The sequence below is a fragment of the Ammospiza nelsoni genome, chromosome 12, assembly GCF_027579445.1.
Source record: "Ammospiza nelsoni isolate bAmmNel1 chromosome 12, bAmmNel1.pri, whole genome shotgun sequence".
Classification (NCBI taxonomy): domain Eukaryota; kingdom Metazoa; phylum Chordata; class Aves; order Passeriformes; family Passerellidae; genus Ammospiza; species Ammospiza nelsoni.
The window spans coordinates 19,930,753-19,949,353 of record NC_080644.1 but is presented as its reverse complement, the minus strand read 5'-3'; the positions used below and the strand labels follow the sequence as shown (position 1 = coordinate 19,949,353).

The 18,601-nt window shown below is 54.4% G+C and overlaps 1 long non-coding RNA gene and 1 pseudogene across 1 annotated transcript; one reads left to right on the top strand and one right to left on the bottom strand.

The window, feature by feature from the left end:
* Positions 1 to 1,388: 1,388 nt before the first annotated feature.
* LOC132078654 (uncharacterized) lies at positions 1,389 to 2,916 on the top strand. Its single transcript, XR_009419288.1, has 5 exons — positions 1,389 to 1,490; positions 2,042 to 2,077; positions 2,202 to 2,240; positions 2,631 to 2,699; positions 2,815 to 2,916. It is a non-coding gene; the product is annotated as an uncharacterized LOC132078654 (long non-coding RNA).
* A 10,659-nt stretch (positions 2,917 to 13,575) lies between these two features.
* On the bottom strand, positions 13,576 to 17,759 carry LOC132078432 (thrombopoietin receptor-like; annotated as a pseudogene).
* Between the last annotated feature and the right edge of the window lie 842 nt (positions 17,760 to 18,601).

Here is an 18,601-nt window from a genome sequence, read left to right as displayed (position 1 = left end):
GCTGTGGTTTTGCTGGATAGTGGGTCAGGACAGTGAGAATCTCCTTCATCCATTCATTCACTATTTAGGGTCCTGCAGACACTTCCTCAGTTTCTCTCAAAGGTGAACTTAGCCTCAATTTCTCTCCAAGGTGTCACAGCTCTTGTCCATCTGGTCAAGAATCCCGTAGGAGGACACTCTGATCTCTCCTCCAAGGGCACAAAGCAGCAAAACCCGCGAGGAAAATCTTCCCCCTTGGGCCCTGCGCCTCCTTGGGTGAGTTCCAGAGCAAACAGTCAGGGCAGTGGCCTGAAATGTTTTTCCACCTGAGTCATAACACTTCTCTGATGGATCCACATTGTGCCTGGGGAAAGAGATGTGCAGAATCCTTCACTAATGCCCTGGAATGTCAAACAGGAATCACGGCTTTGGACAGCTCTCAGGAACCACTTCACTGTGGATTTTCCTTCTGGAAAGCCCAAGATGTCAGAACGTCCTCCTGGTGCCTCAGGGCTTGGGTAAACAGGGCTTGTCAGAGATGCTGGCAGGGCACCAACACCCCTCCTCCTCACAGGGCACCTCTGTTACCCCAATTAGCTCCGAGTGGCTGCCTGGGGACAGGTGCCTACTTCCCCATGTCCCTGGGATGGGCACATCCTGCTCAGGGCCAGTGCTGGCCTAGGCCCAGACCCAGGGCCATGACCCAGGTGCTCTGGGAGGGCTCCGTGGCTGCAGGTGTGACAGGATGAGGGGCAGGGCAGGGCATATTCCCCTCTGGACAGTGCTCTGGGCATGGAGCTTGGTCGGGTTTGGCATCTGTGGGGAAAGGGATATCAGGTGGTGTGGATGTGGGAATTGTCACTGCTGAGCCATTCCCCAGCCCTCAGCCTTGTCTGCAGGTGATCAGCATTGCCCAGTGCTCCCTAGTGTCTGCAGTGCCAGAGATGCCAATCAGCCACCTGATCACATGTCCCTTGTTCCCCTTGTTCTCCCACATGTTGGGTTTGGGGCCGGGCTCCGCTCTGGGGTGTCCCACAGGGAAAGCTCTGGGAGGGGAGGGGCAGCAGGAGATGGGGGATCTGGCACTGGGGGCTGTTGGAGGATGGATTGTGTTGGACTGGGGGTTGTCCCCACAGGGTCCCCAGGTGCCTTTGGCTCCCTGGCTGCCCCCCTTAGCCCCACAGGTGCCCGGGCCCTTCCAGGGGCAGCTGCCCTGTGCAGGAAGCTGGAGGAATGCCGGGCAATGGGGCTGGATCCGTGCCACAGGTGGGGTGGGATGGACTCTGTGCCAGGGCTGGGCTTGTGGCCACGGCTGGGGGCTGTGCCAAGCCAGGCTTTGGCCTGGGGGCTGGCAGGGAGGGTGCAGGGAGGAGTCCCGGCAGGGATAAAGGTGCTCCTCACCTGCTGCAGCCTCAGGCAGCGCTGCCCAGAGCCAGAGGAAGATGAAGGTGGCTGTGATCAGCGTGGCCCTGCTCTTCTCCATCCTGCTGTGCCCCCCGGCACAGGCCAAGGTGAGGCACCAGCCAAACGCTGTCCCCACATCCTGCCTTTTCTGGCCTCCCATCCCACCCTTTTGGTCCCTCCTCTGTGTCCCATTCAGGGTCCCCAGCTGCCCTCCCACTGACCATTCCTGAGACCTTTCCTTCCATGCCCCCCCTCAATCCTTTGTCTTTCTTCCTGGCCACTGCAGAGGGGTCCCCCTGTACAATTCCCTGACTCACCCCCCACTCCCACACCATCTCCCAGTACTGTTGGTTTTGTCCCCACCTGTCCTCATTCTTCTGTCCCCACCAAGCCCCTCCCTTGCACTCCCATGTCCCTACACCTCAATTCCTTTCTCCTCCCCTGTACCTCACACCCTGCTCCTTCCACACCCCCAGCCCTGTCCCCTGGGCCCTCAATTGACCCCAGATCAGTGTCTCTGGGTCTCCCCCCACCTCAAACAGATCTCCTTGGAGGCCCTGAATTCCCATCCCTCTGCCTGTGCCCTGCTCCCTGCACCTGTGTGTCACTCCAGCCCCACAAGGTCCAGTCCAGACCCAGCCTTTGTTCTCCTTTCCAGGCACTCCTGGAAGGAACCCAAGATGATCTGTGGGAGGTGAGTGGGCTGCTGGCATTGCAGGGCATCCCCTCAGGGAACTGGGGGGCAGTGGTGTCCCTCCATCCTTTGCTGGCTCTGGGGACATCCCAGTGACCAGTGAGGTCTCCTGGTCTCTCTGCAGTTGGATTTAGACAATGTCGCGGTCCTGGAGATGCCTCTGGTAGGTACCACAAGTTCTGCCGGTGCCAGACTCTCCCATTGCATGGCCACCACAGCCCAGGCCATCCCAGTCTGTCCCAGCACAGCCCAGTGCACCCTTCCTGACAGCCCAGACAATGCCCTGCCCTAGGGCTCCTCCCCAGTGAAGCCTTTGCCCAGGGCCATGCTGCATTCCATCCCTGTCACCCCAGGACCCCCTGGATGAGCCAGGACGCAGCCCCTGCCCCAGTTGTGCCTCTTGGCCCGGAGCCCAGTGCTTCCGGGCAGCAGCACAGCAGCTCCTGCACCCCATTGCTGCCACAGCCCCTTCCCCAAGGCCCCCCTGCTCTCCCCTGCCTCCCAGTGCAGCCCGGTGCCCCCAGTGGGTCTCTAACGCTGCCTTTGTCCCCAGCCCCCTGTGGCTGAAGAGCTGCGGGCTCTCCTGCGGCAGAAGCGCCTGGCTGCCTCTCTGGATGCCTAGGTGAGCCGTGCCTGCAGGGACAGGGCTGGGGACAAAGCCCAGAGGGGCTCCAGAGGTCACCTTCTGGGGTTGGTCTTTTAGGGTTGGAAGGACCAGTGTCCTTTTTCCTCTCCAGTGGCATGAGGAGATGATCATCACTGGAGGAAACCCCTGAACCCCTGAACTCTTTGAGCCCTGGGCCATTTCCCCTGAAGAATCAATAAACCCTTTGAGCAAAGCTTTGCTCTGTGTCCATGTGTGTCCATGGATCTGGATTTCCTCCTTTCCAGTGGTCCAGGGAAGTCAGGCCAGGTCTGGGCTTTGCTGCTTTTACACAGTCTGTGCCTTCCCCCAGACAAATGGTGTGTTGGGAGTTGTGCAGAGTCCAGAGGGAGTGGGTTGACTGGGGGGGTGGGTGTCCAAGTGGTGAGAAAGGCGGTGGTTCACTGTCAGCATGGTAGGAATGGCCTGGGTTTAAAAGAAAAAGGAATAATTTCAAAGAAACTTTCTTTTACAACTTTTTCTCCCTGTGAGAAATCACCGTTTACTTCTCAATATTTTGAAAGGTCTATTAAAAACTTAATAAAACTTACAACAAAAGGACTAAATAAGGAAAAAATTATGGTGCTGGGAGCCTCCCCCACTTCGCGGCTGGTAACCACATGGCTGGCTCATCCACACAATGGCTGCTCTCCCTTTTATATCCTTGCTGTTTTAACAGGCAGCCCTAGCTCCTCCCAAAGGCTGTCTGTTGACTCTTGGTCACTGTCCATTGGTGTAGACTGCTTTCCTGGAACTGGATTGGAGGACAGGTGGTGCTAAGCCCCTTAGGAACAATTTGCCCCTCCCCAAATGCCCGGACTGCCAAGATCATCCCGGGATAACAATGCTGGGCGGGGGGGGAAACATTGCAGTAACATAACTATACATCTGTACAACTTCTCTTAACATACTTATCATGTTCACCCTTTAATTGGGAGAGCCAAACATCTCATTACTCATCTCTAACACTGTGGCGTTCACATTCTCAGAAAAAATCCCTTTGCCCAGGATTTTTCTCCTGGGAAGCTGAGACACCTCAGAGAAAAAGGAAAACAAATCTTATCTCATTTGCTTCTTCTTGTGTTGTGCTGATGTGCAGAATGCGTTTGGAGATTGTTTACCCACAGGTGATTTGTTTGATTGAATTCTGGTGGGAGTTATTTTGACTGATTGGCCAATTATGGCCCAGCTCTGTCGAGACTCTGGAAAGAGTCAGGAGTTTTAATTATTATCTTTTGAACATTCATTAAGTATCATTTCTGCATTCTTTAGTATAGTATACTATAGTATTGTAAAATAATAAATTAGCTTTCTGAGAATATAGAGTCAAATGCAACATTGCTGCCTTCGTTTGGCATCCCTGCAAATACAATATAACACCCCCAAAATTCTTGATTTACTCAAAAGAATTTAAATGCCAAAAAAAATCTTCATATGTCAAAAGTATGTTGAAATTATTTATTGGTCTTGAAATTTGGTACCCTAGCAGGACGGGGCTGCTGGGTCTACCTATCTGCAGGGCCCTGCGGGGCTGTGGGGTTTCCTGGGTGAGGGGCCCTACACGGTCGCCTGTAATGCCTGGCCACAGTGGGGTAGAGCCACCACAGTGTCCTGGGAAAGGGCGAGTGGTTCTACCTGGCTCTGGGGTCATTCTTGGCCGCTGGATCCATCGGCTCCAGCAGGACTTGGGTGAATTTTGGGGTGGGCCAGGTGGACCAGTTGTCCCCGGCCATCCTGAGAGCTCACCAGGGCTCAGTCATGTTCGCTGACTCCAGTTCCAATACTGAAGGAACCACTGGTGCCGGCAGCGCCCCAGGGAAGCCTCACAGCAGAGCTGGCACAAGGCATTGCCATGGCAGAAGGGCAGGGAAATTGTCTTGGCCATGAGCAGCAGAATGGCGAGAAAGCCGCTGGTGCAGGAGTTGCCCACCCCAGCAGGTTAAAGGCAGGTTTGGGTTGCATTCCTGCTGTCCTGGCAGTGAAATTCTGAGCAGACGGTATTACCGCGCCTGAGTGGGCGCAGCTGGTGAGAGAGAGACGGTGAATCTTGTTTCTTGAATCAGAAGGCTTGATTTATCAATATATGATATAATACATTATAGTTATACTAAAAGAATATAGAGAGAGGTTTTGCAGAGCAGCTAGGCTAGCTAGGAAGAGATAGAAAAGGATCCACAACAAAGCTGTGGCCAAGGACTCAGTCCCCTGGCTTGCACTGGTGATTGTCCCTTAATTATAAACATAAAACATGAACCAATCACCAATCAAAATAGGTGCCCCTGTTGCATTCCCCAGCAGCTGATAATAATTGTTTACCTTGTCTTTGGAGGCCTCTGGCCTCCCGAAGACACAGAAATCCGAAAGAAAGGATTTCTGTGGAGAAATGTCTGCGACATCTCACCTTTCTAAATTGTATAAAATAAAAGAAAAATGCTGATGTGGAATGAACAGGAAATTCCTTCACCTATAAAATATAGAATACTCACAAATCACTTAAACAATCCTACAGTATAAGAAAATTGCAAAATACAATGTAAAGAGAATTTGAGTCCATGCAGCTGAGTTTCAGGAACAGTCCATCAGCTGAAGTTGTTTCTTTTGGACATCTGAGAGTCCTTTTTGTCCTGAAACAGCATAACACAATTTTAAAGAATTTAAAACAATTTCAAACAATTTGAACAATTTTGAAATGTCCTTTCTGGCCTTTCAGTGCTTCAGCGCTTCAGAGCTGCTGCCTGCTATTTTCAATCTTTTTTTATTTAATTTTTTTTTTTTTTTTTTTTTGATTGAAAAGCAGAAGAGCAGCAGCCAGCTGAGCAGAGCAGTGCCAGAGAAGGAAAGGCCCTGGGGGCCCTGGCCCATGCTGGACCAGGAACCCCAAAACTGGCTCACAAAGGGGCACCCAGACCGGTAGAACAAACCAGAATCCCCAAAAACATTAGGAGGCCAAGTGATGGCCCTGGCCCAGGAACCTCCTGAGCCAAACGGCCCAGGCCAAACTCATAAGGAAGGCTCTGCATATTGACTGGCCTGAACCCTGCTGCCAGCACAATGGCAGCACGGGTAGTGAGACGCTTCCTTTCCCCTAAACCACTGAGGCATGCCAGCAGCAGGGAAATAGAAGCCTTCCCCAGCAATCCCATCTGGGGTCTGGAGATGTTTGTTTCCCACAGCAAACCAGCTATGGTCTCCTCCAACTGTGCCCTCTCCCTCTGCAATGCATCGGGTTTGTCTCTCATCCGCCCCGTGGCATCATCCCCATCCCCTCTGGGCTGGGGATCAGAGGCAGAACTCTCTGGATGCACCTGCCCCCCCATGCCACTAAGGCACAAGAGAGGCGGCAGCCTCCATGGGACAATCCCCGAAAAACCACCCCCCAAACCGCCGAGAATGCTGATCTTAAAAACAGGCAGCTGGACTGCCGCAACAGTCAGCTGGCGGGCAGCCCCCGCTCCACGGAAGGAGAGACCCTCCGCCGGGGCAGCTGCTGGGACGTCCGGTGGAAGCAGCGGGGAGGGAGCCGGAACTGGGGAGGGAACTGCGCTGATCATGGGATCCGCCGCGGGCTGCTCCGAGAGTCCCGCAGGTTCAGCGGTGTTTTCTGCTGCTGACTCCGGGGTCCGCTGCAGAGGTGCAGTCGCAGTCGCCGTCGCAGCACAAACAGGCAGCAGCCGAGCCGGGAGAAGCGGTGGAGCGTCGCTGTTGCTTAGCAACAGGTCAATCGCTGGAAGTGCTGTCTCTTCTGCCTTCTCCAACGCTGAGCCGGAAGCTGGAGACGCATCCTCGTCGCCTAGCAACAGCTCAGGGACCGGAAGTGCTTCTTCAGTCTCCGACGCAGGCTCTTGCAGGGGCGTGGAGGAAGCCTCAGAGACCGGTCCCGCCCCCATGTCTGAAGGCGGGGTCTGAGAGGCCGGCACTGGCTTGAGCGGCCGCTCCCATCCCCCCGGAGAGAGAGAAGGAGGGGAAGGAGAACGCTCCATCTGAGCATGCTCCAGAGCAAGAGTAAAAAAAACTTCTTCGCGCCGCGAAGTTTCAGCCCCCCCCGCCGCGAAGCAGGGGGGGGAAAAAAGCCCAAAGTCATCACCCACCGGGTCTTCTGCCAAGGGTGGTGGAAATGGAGCTTGGCCATAACAATTAGAGATCCATTGAAAACAAGCTGCTCTGCGTTTCAGAACTGGGAAAAGCTTTATAAATGCTGGGTAGATAGAAGGCAACACACGTCCCTCAATGTAGACGCACTGGATAATGGAGTCCATGCACTCCCAGACAAAAACATCTAAAGCATATAAGACATCAGCAAAGAACCCAAAAAGCTTTGCCCATCGAAAGAATTCATAGATATCTGTTTCTGACAAAAGGAAACCGTCTTCCCTGCACCAATGTTTCCAGAGGGCTATGACTTTCTTCTCTGAAGGAGTAAAATGAACCATGTACTTCAAAGGGTATCTTCCCCATATAAACAGCCATAATTTTCTTGCGGCTGAACCCTCAGGGATAGAAAAGTGAACAGTACCTTTTGAAAGAGTCCAGCTTGCTCTGGCCAGCTCTGCAGGTATGCTGCTCTTGTCTACCATGTTTCCTGAAGGTTTTTCAGAAGAAGGTTCTGTTGTGGTCAGCCTTGGCTGTGAACTCTGTCCAAATCAGGATCTTCAGTTCTTCAGCTCCTGGCTTGAATCCACTTTTGTGGTCACTTCAAAGCAACCATCAAATGCCACACATACAGGATTTTACCCAGTGCAGCAATTTTGCTCCTCTGGTCTTATCAAATTAATTTTCGCTCTCACACGTCGGGTCACCAGATATTACTGCGCCTGAGTGGGCGCAGCTGGTGAGAGAGAGACGGTGAATCTTGTTTCTTGAATCAGAAGGCTTGATTTATTAATATATGATATAATACATTATAGTTATACTAAAAGAATATAGAGAGAGGTTTCGCAGAGCAGCTAGGCTAGCTAGGAAGAGATAGAAAAGAATCCACAACAAAGCTGTGGCCAAGGACTCAGTCCCCTGGCTTGCACTGGTGATTGTCCCTTAATTATAAACATAAAACATGAACCAATCACCAATCAAAATAGGTGCCCCTGTTGCATTCCCCAGCAGCTGATAATAATTGTTTACCTTGTCTTTGGAGGCCTCTGGCCTCCCGAAGACACAGAAATCCGAAAGAAAGGATTTCTGTGGAGAAATGTTTGCGACAAGACGGCACAGAGGTGTCTTCTCCACGGGACTCACAGGTGACACTGAGATGCTGTGGGGGAGCTGAGCCCTGCCTGAGGGCAGACTCTGCCCAGCAGGAGCCCCGGGCTGACACCGCGCTGGAGTCCACAGCTGGCTAAGGGGTGCTGTGTGCCATGAGTGGGGAACAGCTTCCCCTGAAACAGGGAGAGCTGAACCTTGGAGCCACCTGCTCCACAGCTGGAATGGTGTCAGCGTCAGGGAGCAGACTAAAGAGGAGAGGGAGGCCTTCAGTGTGAGATTCTGAGGAAGATTTATTCATCAAAGGGAACAGGCACCAAAGAGCCCCAAACACCACTGTGCTCAGGATTTTATACAGCACTAGAACTGTGGGTGGGCACGATCGCTGAGCCAATAGGGAATCAGGGAGGGAGGAGCAAAAGGAGGGGAATACATCTCAGGGACCAATGGGGATAAGGGGGTGGAGAGGGCAGGTCACATGGGCCAATGGGGCATCATCCATGAGGGGAATTCCCGAGGGGCAGAACCTGCAGGGGAGGGGTTTACAAGAGACTGACAGGGAAGGGTCCAGAACAGGGGCAGAGTTTACAGGGATGGATAGGGAAGGCACTGGAATACAGGGTGGGGATTATAATGATTGAAGGGTAAAAAGGGAGGGATATAACCTGGGAATAATCTAGCTTGGGGAAAGACAGCATACAGGGGGTGAACTGGAACAGACCATCCAAAAAGCTATGAAATAAAAGGGCACTGCAACAGCGCCCAATAAAAAGGGATGCAGGACACATTCTATGGTGCAAAAAGAAAGGATCAATCCTGTGCTATTTTTATACGGTCTTTTTATAGGCCTTTTTGTAGGGTTTTTTAAGAACATCCCCTGTCTATCCCCAGTTGGTCAGCAACAAGTTGTTACCCTGTATTGATTGGTCACTCAAACCCCTGGTGTGTATGTGCAGGAAAAGTTGTTTGTGAGAGATAGTCTTCATTTTTCTATCTAAGAGGGAAAAAACAGTTTATACGGGTGGCTGGTGTTTATCACAGTCTTACAGCTCTTTTTCAGGAAAAATAGGTTGTTTTCCACAGTCCTAGAGCTCTGTCTCAGGAAAAACAAGTTGTTTTTCACTGCTCCACAACTCTGTTCTCACAAAGAGTTGTCATCTTTCTCATGGCTTCTGCCTCTTGCTGGGATTTATTAAAAGGCCTTCAAAGGATCCACCTTGAGCAGGTCAAGAGCCCAGCCGAGGCTATCCTCAAAATGGATGACTGGTCAGGAGTTTCCACACTTTCATAAGGTTTGGTCCGTTTAAATATTGGGCTTAGTTATCCAATTGCAGCCTCAGGTTATGCAGTCCCATCCTCCCAGTTTGCTCTCCTCAATTCGCTGTTGTTTGCACTTTTTGTGCCTGAAGCTGCAATCGTGTCCGGTTCTGGGGCTGGAAAAGGATTGTTTTGTCTTACTACACTGTGAAGAGAACTTGCTAACACTGTGTATGAAGTCCAGAGTTACAGACTAATGCAGTAGAGAATCAGGAAATATGAGAGCTAAAACTCAAGGCATCAGCCTGTTCCATGTTCCCTTGGTTCCATGGGGATCCACAGCATCAAAATGGCCACTTGTTCCCACGAGGTTCCCTGATGTCACTGTGGTGTCCTTGGACCCACCTGGTCACAACTAACCCATGGTTCCATGAGGTTCCCCAGTGTCACCAATAGTCACTATCAGAGGATGGATGAGATCAATGTCCTGAGACACTGTGGGATGAGCTGTCAATCAGTCACACAGTGGGGACAGTGCTAACCCAGCCCTGATTGCCTGAGTGATCAGAAATCCCACCTGGGGGGAGGCCCACAAAGGCCCAGAGGCTTAAAAACACAGAGCACAAGGTCAGCCCCTGGTATGGACTCTGCCCTCTCCTGAGGTTTGTGTTTCACCCACACTGGAACCCTAGGAGCTGTTAGTCATATATGTGTCTTTCTATAGAGCTTCTGTCTTTCTGTCTCTCTCTCTTTCTTCTCCTTCTAATGCTCTTTATATGGAACATTTTTGGGTACCTCAACAGCTTACGTGTTCAATGATTTCTACGTCAAATGAACTAAGTTAAAGAAGTTACTGCTATGATAAGTATTTTCTTTGTAATTGGATGTTGCATGAAGTCCTCTTCCAAAGTTTCTTGGTTTTTTGTACTTTGCCTGTAAAATTTTGTGTAATTCCTGACCTCTTGCAGATATCTGGCTGGTGTTTTTCCTGTGCACCAAACTCGAGTAAAGGTGGTAGATGAATTGGTGAGTTGGCACGCAAGCCCCGAACGGAGCTCCGGGTGCGTGGAGGATCGGGGCAGTGTGAGTCGCACACAATCCCTGCAGTAGGGGGACACGGGTCCCTAGGGGGGTTTAGGGTGCCCCGAGTACAACGGCAGCACTGAGTAGAGCCAAGAGGGCCCCAGTGCCCCGGCTGGGACGGCGGTGCTGGGGGTTCAGGGTGCCGTGTTCCCCTTGTTCTGCAGGGATTGTTCCATTGACTGATCCTGAGCAGGCAGAGATGTTTCCCCCTCCAGAGATGGTTGTTTTTTCCCCTGATGTTTTCCTACTCAAGCCTTTTCTGACCTGAAGTCTTCATTGGTCCTTTAAATTTTTGCATGTCTTAAGGCAGTGGAACTATCCCATGCTGTAGCTGGGGTCTGGTGACTCTGGTCATACATGCCATGCCATACATGACACATGGTTTCCTTCACTGGCATCCCCAGGGCTGTGTAAGTGCATTCGTTAATGGGGCCTTATGAGAAACTCTGTTACTGCTGGTCAGAATTCTATGTTGACAAAAGAGGGAGAAGAAACACCTTGGTCCTCCTCCATATACTGAGGTGGCCATAGAGGTTCTCTGACTTCCATCAGAGATCTTTGCATGCATCCTTATCTCCTGAATGACCTGGTTTTCTAACAAGAGTGTGGATGTCAGGAAGGAGGAATGCTGGTGCAGGCCTGAAGAGAACGTGAACTCCAGAAGTGTCTCTAACAAGGAGTGAGCTCACCCAGGAAGCCCCTGCAGAGCCAGGATGGAGCTGTGGGACAGGGCGGGGAGTCAGTCACTACTGAAAGACAAACAGGACACGGCAGAAGCAGAGGGAGACCCTCACCAGACCCTTGAGAAATGCCACCCCTTCCCTGTCAGCTGCCTGAGAGGCTGCTGGAGCTTCAGTCCCAGATGGCCCCTGATTGTAGGGCCAGGGTCACTTTGGAATCTGTGCCTCCCCTTGGGCAGAGAACGACCCAGGAGAGCAGCAGCACAGTGCTTTGGGAACGTGTGAGCCCAGCAGTCTGTGAGTCTTGGCCCACAAAGGGCGTATGGGAAGTTGAAACCCATCTTCTCTTGCTTTCTGTGCAGGTGCTTCTAGAGAAAGAGCAGGAGCACACTGCCTCATCTGAGCTGCCATGCCAGACTCAGGGAGAGCTGTTCCCTGCCCGAGGGCAGGAAGAGCAGCTCAGGCAGCAGGTGGAAGAGCCACAGGAGAATGGCCAGGTAAGCCTGACTGGCCAGGGCACAGAGGGAAGGGCAGGAAGAGGGGCATAAACCAGAGCTCTTGGGACTGAGGAGGCCAGGAGTCCCACAGGCAATGGAGGCACAGAGCCTTGCAATCTGCAGAGATCAGCCCTGGGACAGGAGGTTTGCAATGGAGGCAGATGTGGGGAGGGAAGCAGAAAGAAGGGGCTGAAAAAATGTGATTTGGAGGCTGCAAGAGGAAAAAAGCTGAGCCTGATGGCAGCTCTCAGTCCCTTGCTCTGCTTTTGTGTGTACAGAACATCAAGGCAGAGCCACAAGCAGAGCTGCCCGAAGCTCAGAGTGACATCATGGCAGTGAAGAGAAAGAACAAGGAAGACATGGGAAGAATTCAGAAGGAGAATCTCCATCAGCAGAGGGGCGATCAACAAAACCAGGTGAATGAAAGAGTGGCAGCCACTCCACTCATGAAATGTCCTCTCTTTTGTTTATTAGAGAACATGAAGGAACAGCTGGATGCAGAGCTTCAGACAGCTCACAGTATGATCAAGGCAAGGCATAAGCGGCTGGAGGAAGAAATGAAAATCATCAGAGAGAAACTTAATCGCTTCCGTCAGTCTCTGCAAAACCAAGTGAGTGAAAGAGGGATGCAGCCACTGCAGTCACCAATCTGGTGGTTTCTGCCCTTCTTGCCTTTCCAGTGCAGAGCAGCAGGGAGTGGGGCCATGCCTCTGAGTGCCATGCTGCTGTAGTGTGTGTATCACAGTCACTCTGAAGGACATTTCCCGGTGTGCTGAATCTCAACATCTGCCCTGGACAGTGAAACTTGTCCTTTGGCCTTTTGGCCAGCAGTCATCCAAATTGATTCCTGCTGGCCTGTTCCTGCTCTCCTTTTTTCTTGAGGTGTTTTTACAGTGGAACTTGGTGACCCAGATGGAGGATTGAAACAAGCTGTTGTATCCCCTGTCAATCTGTTTTTGCCTTTCCTCACAGTCGATGACTCCTGGCTGACAGGGACAAGCTGTAGTGTCTGACTGCTTTGTTCTGTTTGACTTGAGGTGCAAGTGTTGACATCTCACCGGGCAGCCTGCGAAGACTTGCAGGGAATGTGTGGCAATGAAGAACCCCAAGTTAGGAGTGAGGCACTGGAGCAGTGCCCACCAGAAATGCTCCAGGTCCAGCACATCATGGGCTCTGAACCTGCTGCTGCAGCAGCATCACCTCGAGGAAGCCCTTCTGTGAAACCTGGGAACTCAGGCTCGGGCACATCCCGGGAACAGGAGATTGAGGAGGAGTACCTGGAGCTGCTGGGTACGTCTGGGGTGTTTCTTATCTGAGGGACAGTGTGTTGTGTGCAGGTGTCAGCAGAGCTGTACCAAATGCTCCTCCTGAGCTCGGTGTCACAGGGCCATTTAAAAGCCTGTATTAGAGCTTTCACGGGAGCAAACCCAACACTCTTCCACATCACACCCACCAGACCAGTAGGACTCTGAGGTCTCATGCCACACAGTCACAACTAACTTATATTTTCCTCCCTGCCACCAAGTTGGTTAGGGACAGCGTGGTGCAACTCCTTGGGTCTAGTGCAACAATTCCAGAGTCCAGAGATAAGGGGAAGATACAAAAACACTCACAGGATGTAAAGCTGTCAGCTGACAGTCCTGCCCACACTTGTCCTAGCATACAGCTGTGCCAGCAAGGCTCAGCTGGGCGAACAGCAGCTGGCCAGCCCCGGTGCTCAGAGCTCTGCCCCTCATGCTGGCAAGGAGGTGGGTGGCTGTCAGGAGCACAGCCCACCTCCTCCTGCCTGAGCAGCAGCCGGTAGGGCAGCGTGGCAGGGAGCCCAGAGCCCCATGGCTACGGACAAGCAGCCTGGGCGAGGCTCCCGCACTCAACCTCTGCCGCCAGCGGCCAGCCCTCACCGGCTGTCGTGGACGGCGTCTTGCTGGAGCTGTGGGAGCGATTGGCGGGCTTCACGGGCAACACGCCAACGGGGCTGGGCCCGGGGCTGCTCTCCTTGGCCTTGCACTGCCATCGCGCAGGCGGCGCGTTCGGGATCAGCGTGCCCAGCTTCAGCAGCCCGTGCAGGTCCGCCTCCAACAGGAACTGCGCCATGGTCCTGCGGGCGGGCGGGGTTAGCTGTGCCCACTGGCCGGGCTGAGCCTACTCCAACAGCCCCGCCGGCCTCCCCACCACCGGACCGTGCAAGCGCTCCGGCCGCTCCTCCCCACCAACGCACACCCCCACTCTCCCCAGACGCTCATCGGGACACTCCGTCAGCCGATACGCCCTCCCTCCGCTCTTCGGGGCTCCTTGATCAGCCGGCACCTCTTCCAGTCGCTCTTTGGGGCTCCCTCCGATAAGCAATATTCTCCCTTCCCCTGCCCGCCTCACCACAGCCTCCCCACTCGGGACTGCACCTCCAGGCCGCCTCTCCGGCCCTGTGGCACGCTCACCTCCGCGGCGCCGCCGCCGCTCGCCCGCCCCGCAGCATTTCAAACAGTGGGCGGACAGGGCCGCGCTTGGCCGCTTCACACCCAACGGCCGCGCACTGGCCGGCGACGGCCGCGTGACGCAACGCGATTGGCTGAGCCGCGGGACGGGATGGAGCGCTCCGCGCGTGAAGTGAGGGGGTGGGACCGGGGGCGGGACAGAGGGCGGGACCGAGGGCGGGATCAGGGGCGGGACCAGGGCGGGGCGTTCTTGCTAAGGCGGGGTGATCCGCACTGGGGGCATGGCAGCGCAGGAGGGACCAGGCGGGGGTTCGGGGGGAACAGGAGTTTATGGCGGGGTGGGGGCGGTCGTGGCTGCCCGTGACTCCCAGCCACTCATGAGCATGTAGGACTGGTTGGCGATGTCGGTGCTGGACAGGCGGCCCCCAGCATGCTCCGGCGGCGGGCCTGCCTCACGCCGGGGCCGGGCAGCACCTCCAGCAGGCAGGGCAGGACGGTCTCCTCCGGTGGTTGCTTGTCAAAGGCATGGCCTGGGGCGACATGGAGTGGACGGGGTAGGGGCTGCCCTTCGAGCTGCCCCCGGGAGCAGCTGAGTCGTCCTGCCCACCCACTCACCTGGCCATGCTTGCTGCTTTCCTGGAGGAAGCTGCCCAGAGCACGGTGCAGCTCAGGAACGGGCGGCGGCCAGAGTTTCTGCTTCATGTTGCTGGGTACGCAGGAAGGGGCATCGAATTTACGCTCAGACTTGAGGTGCCCTAATGCCCCATGCAAGGTGCCCAGGCTTGGTGCTGGACTCCCCCGCCTGCCCCCGGGACAGCCCTTACCTGTAAAAGGAAGGGGAAGTTGCAGCGCAGCCCCAGGAGCGCTGCTGACAAGAGCAGCGGCACCACCGTAACACTGGGGATGAGCCAGCCTGCATCGGAGGAGGAATGCCAGAACTGTAGCCTTTCCCAGAGCCACCATCTCTGAGCCCCTCGCAGCCCCCTGGCCCGCGCCCCCCTCCCCATTTCCAGCACTGTCCGCCTCTTGCCGTCAGCCGTGTGGCTCCTGCAGCCGCAGCCTCCAGCCCTGCCCCTTACCCGCATCGGCCACGGCGTCAACCACAACGGGTTTGGGCCCGGCGCTCCAGCTGCCCCGGTACCACGGCCCGCTGGGCTGGGCCCGCACCTGCGCGGGGTAGCGGGAGCCTGGCCGCAGGTCCAGGACCTCTTTCCTCGCTGCTCGCGGAACCTGCAGGACCTGCGGGGCAGAGCCGAGCTGGAGGCAGGGCTGCTGTGGGCTGGCACCAAGGGGCGGGTCCCGCTTGGCCCGACCCCGCGCCTGCCGTGTGTCAGCAGCGGAGGGGGGCAGCGCTGCTCGGGGTTTCCTGGGCAGGCCTTGTCTTCCAGTCATGGCTTTAGCAGACCTGGTAGTCCAGCTGCTCTGCAGGCAGCTCCAGGGGCGGCAGCCACTGCAGGCTCAGCCAGCCCTGTGACGCTGTTGCCTGCACAAGCTGTGGGGCATCTGTGAGCACTGCTGGTGTTGGGGATAGGCATTTGTCGCTCCTGTGAAACGGGACAGGGGATACTGTGTCCCCTGTGAGCCAAGCAGGGGCTGCGGTGGCACTGGGACTCACCAGCCTGGTGCAGCCAAAAGGGCTCCTTGAAGTAGCTGAGTGTGGGCAGCATGTGGGTCCTGGTGACATTCACCAGGACAGAGATGGCACTGCCAGCCTTGGGCTCGAAGGTGCAGGCATAGGTGCCCTGTGCCCCCCTGCTTACCTCCTCGCACTGTTGCCATGCATCTTCCCTGTGGGAGGAGTGGGGAGCCAGTCAGTCTCACCAAAGCATACCCACAGCCAGCATTCCTCCTGCTCTTCCCCAGGAAAGCTATTGCTGCTTGTAGTTGGAGGTGCAATGTGGTGAGGGGGTATGAGATTGGTGGTGAAAGGGCAGGACAGAGCAGGGCATGGGCAAGGGGCCCAGTGTGGGATATTGGGACACAGCAGGACCAGTGGTCTCTGGGATGTGCCTGCATGGGTGCCACCTGCCTGCCATGCCCCTTACCTTGTGCCAGCCCCGCTTGGAGGTGGCCGGTAGAGGAGCTGGTGGGAGCTGTGGGGCTCTGCAGGGTCCCAGCTCCACTCGCAGCGCACGTGCCGCAGGTCAGGGATACTGCAGCACAGCCCGATGTCTCCTGGGCAGGGAGAGCCAGGACAGGGAGGGGGCTGCTTCCCCTTGGCCCCCCAAAACTTGGGAGTCACACCTTGCTACAACAGGACCCCCAGCCCTGCAGCCCCAGGCGTGGGTGCCTCCCTGCTGTTGCTGCCAGCACCCCTGCAGAGGGGATGGCTGCTCACCGGAGGAGTGGGGGGTCTCTGCAGCCAGAGCCTGCCACCAGGGCCCCCAGATGCCATCCATGGAGGTACTGTCGGGCTTGCTGCACAGCTGGTACAGATGTGGTACCTCACCCCTGGCTCCAGGCCCCGGAGCACCACTTAAGTGTTGGCCTGGACCAGCCTCTGCAGGAGAGGGGCCAAGCTGAGGAGCAACTGCAGGCTCCAAACACCCCCGCCCATCCCTGACACCTCTAGGTACCTGTCCCAGTGCTGCTCATTTTGGAGGGTGCTGCCTTGGTGGAGAGAAAAATCAATCTTCTGCCTTTCAGGGAGCTGATCGAGAAGGGACTCTTCACCATCCAACACCTGGCTGGGTCCCATTCAGAGGTCCTGCTTTGAAGCCTCCGTGAGGTTTGCTTGGCAGTTACCAGCAAGGTGAGAACATTGTTCTGAATTGTCCCCTATACTTCATACACGGTGTGTAGAGTAGGTATGTGCTTGTTTATCTCTATGTGTGCTCAGGGTCTGCCTTCATTTCTGGTTTTAGACCTGAGATTTCTAATTTCTGTCAGCTATCTGTAGGATCTGTGGGCACATGCAGCTGTATTTACTGGCAGGTCGGGTATCTGACACTCATCTTTGAGTGCAAATGCAGAAACTGAGACACTAATGATGTTATTTCCCAGAGTCCCAGTTTCTGCCCAAGCTGTAATTCAACACTGCAAATTATTCTGTAGACCTGAGCCTGTGTTTTCTGTTTCCTGGCTGAGTGCTTCAACTGCTGCTGTTGCTTTTTGGAACAGGAGCACCTGACTCTTTTATCTTTATGACTTGTGCCTTGATGATTTGAAAGCAGCCCTTGCTTTAATTTTCTAGTAAAAGGGCCTAAAATGAAAGCTGTGGACATTTTAGAAGTGTTAAGTAGAACACTGAATGAAATTTTTATTTTAGGCCCACAGTGAGCAGGTCTAAAGCCACAAATTAGTGCCAGAGTAAGTGCCTTTCTGTGCTTGTGCTCTCCAGCTCTTCCTGTACTTGTGTGTTCCCCTGGACACAGTGGGATGTGTTGTCATTTCCTGGGACTTCTCCTGAAGGCAACTGGTTTTCTTTCCAAGGTGATTCTTATGTTTCCCCTCATGGCTTCCCCAGGTGACCAACCTCCATTCCAAGGTGTCCTGCTCTGCCATTGTCACTCTGGGAGAGCTCTCTGTGACCTTGAAGAAGGACATGGACTCTGAGGTGGATGAGGTTGCTCAGGTCCTTCTCCAGATGGTGTCCAGCTCCCCAGAATTTGTTCAGAAAGCAGCCAGTCAGACCCTGGGGATCCTGGTGGAGAATGTGACTCCTGCACGAGCAATGACTGCTCTCATGGACATGGGAGTCAAGTAGGTTCTTCTTCTTTTAGTGATATTCTTCACCTTTGTGTGTGTGGGAGGGAGAAGGGATGAGACAGAGAATGGGAATGGTTGGAGGGAAGGGTCCTGTATCCTGCATCTTCTATGAACTCAGTGACTTGATTCTCCAACCAACCTCACTTCTGTCCTCTCGTCACCTATTTCTGCCGTCCTGCAGCCCATCAGTTCTCAGAATCACAGAAGTGTAGAATATGGGGAGTTGGAAGGGCCCATCAGGACCATTGAGTCCAGCTCCTGGCCTTGCCCAGAACAGCCCAAGGGTCACACCAAGTGCCTGAGATTGCTGTCCAAATGCTCCTTCAGCCCTGTCAGGCTTGGTGCTGTAACCACTGCCCTGGGAAGCCTGTTCCAGTGCCCAACCAACCTCTGGGTGAAAAACCCTTTTTCCTGATATCCAAACTAAAGCTCCTCTGACTCAGCTTCCTGCTGCTTCCTGGAGTTCTCCCAGTCTGTCAGATTTTCCTAGATGTGGTGACTGATGGGGAAGTGAAAGTCCCTGCAAAGGCCAAGGATAGAGCCTTGTGCTTTTGTGGGCAGAGGGGCAATTGCAATTGCAGCTGTGAGCAGTGTTTGGTATTTCACAGTGCTAACCACAGAGGCCCTGGGTAAACCATGTCTCCTCATGATGCCACTAACTTGGGAAATGAGGAGGGTCCTTGCTGGGGCATGGAGCACATGGGGGACAATCTGCTGGGTGTGGCACAACCTGCACAGCAGGTGCAGCTCCTGCCAAAGGAGTCTTGTATGACTGTCCTGGCTTAGAGCTCTACTTTCTATGCAAACTGATGTTTCATGTTAGCCTTGAGAAGATGAATCACTTTACAGGCACCTCCACAGGCTGACAGCCATGGGACAGTTGGAGCAAATGCTGCCTTAAATGTTGGTGCTGGGCCTGATAGTTCCCAAGAGACACTCTCTAGAACAGGACAGCCTGGCTAAACTGCCTACCCCCCTTTCCTCAGCTTTGCAATGGGGTAAAACATTCAGATGGATCCATTGCCAAG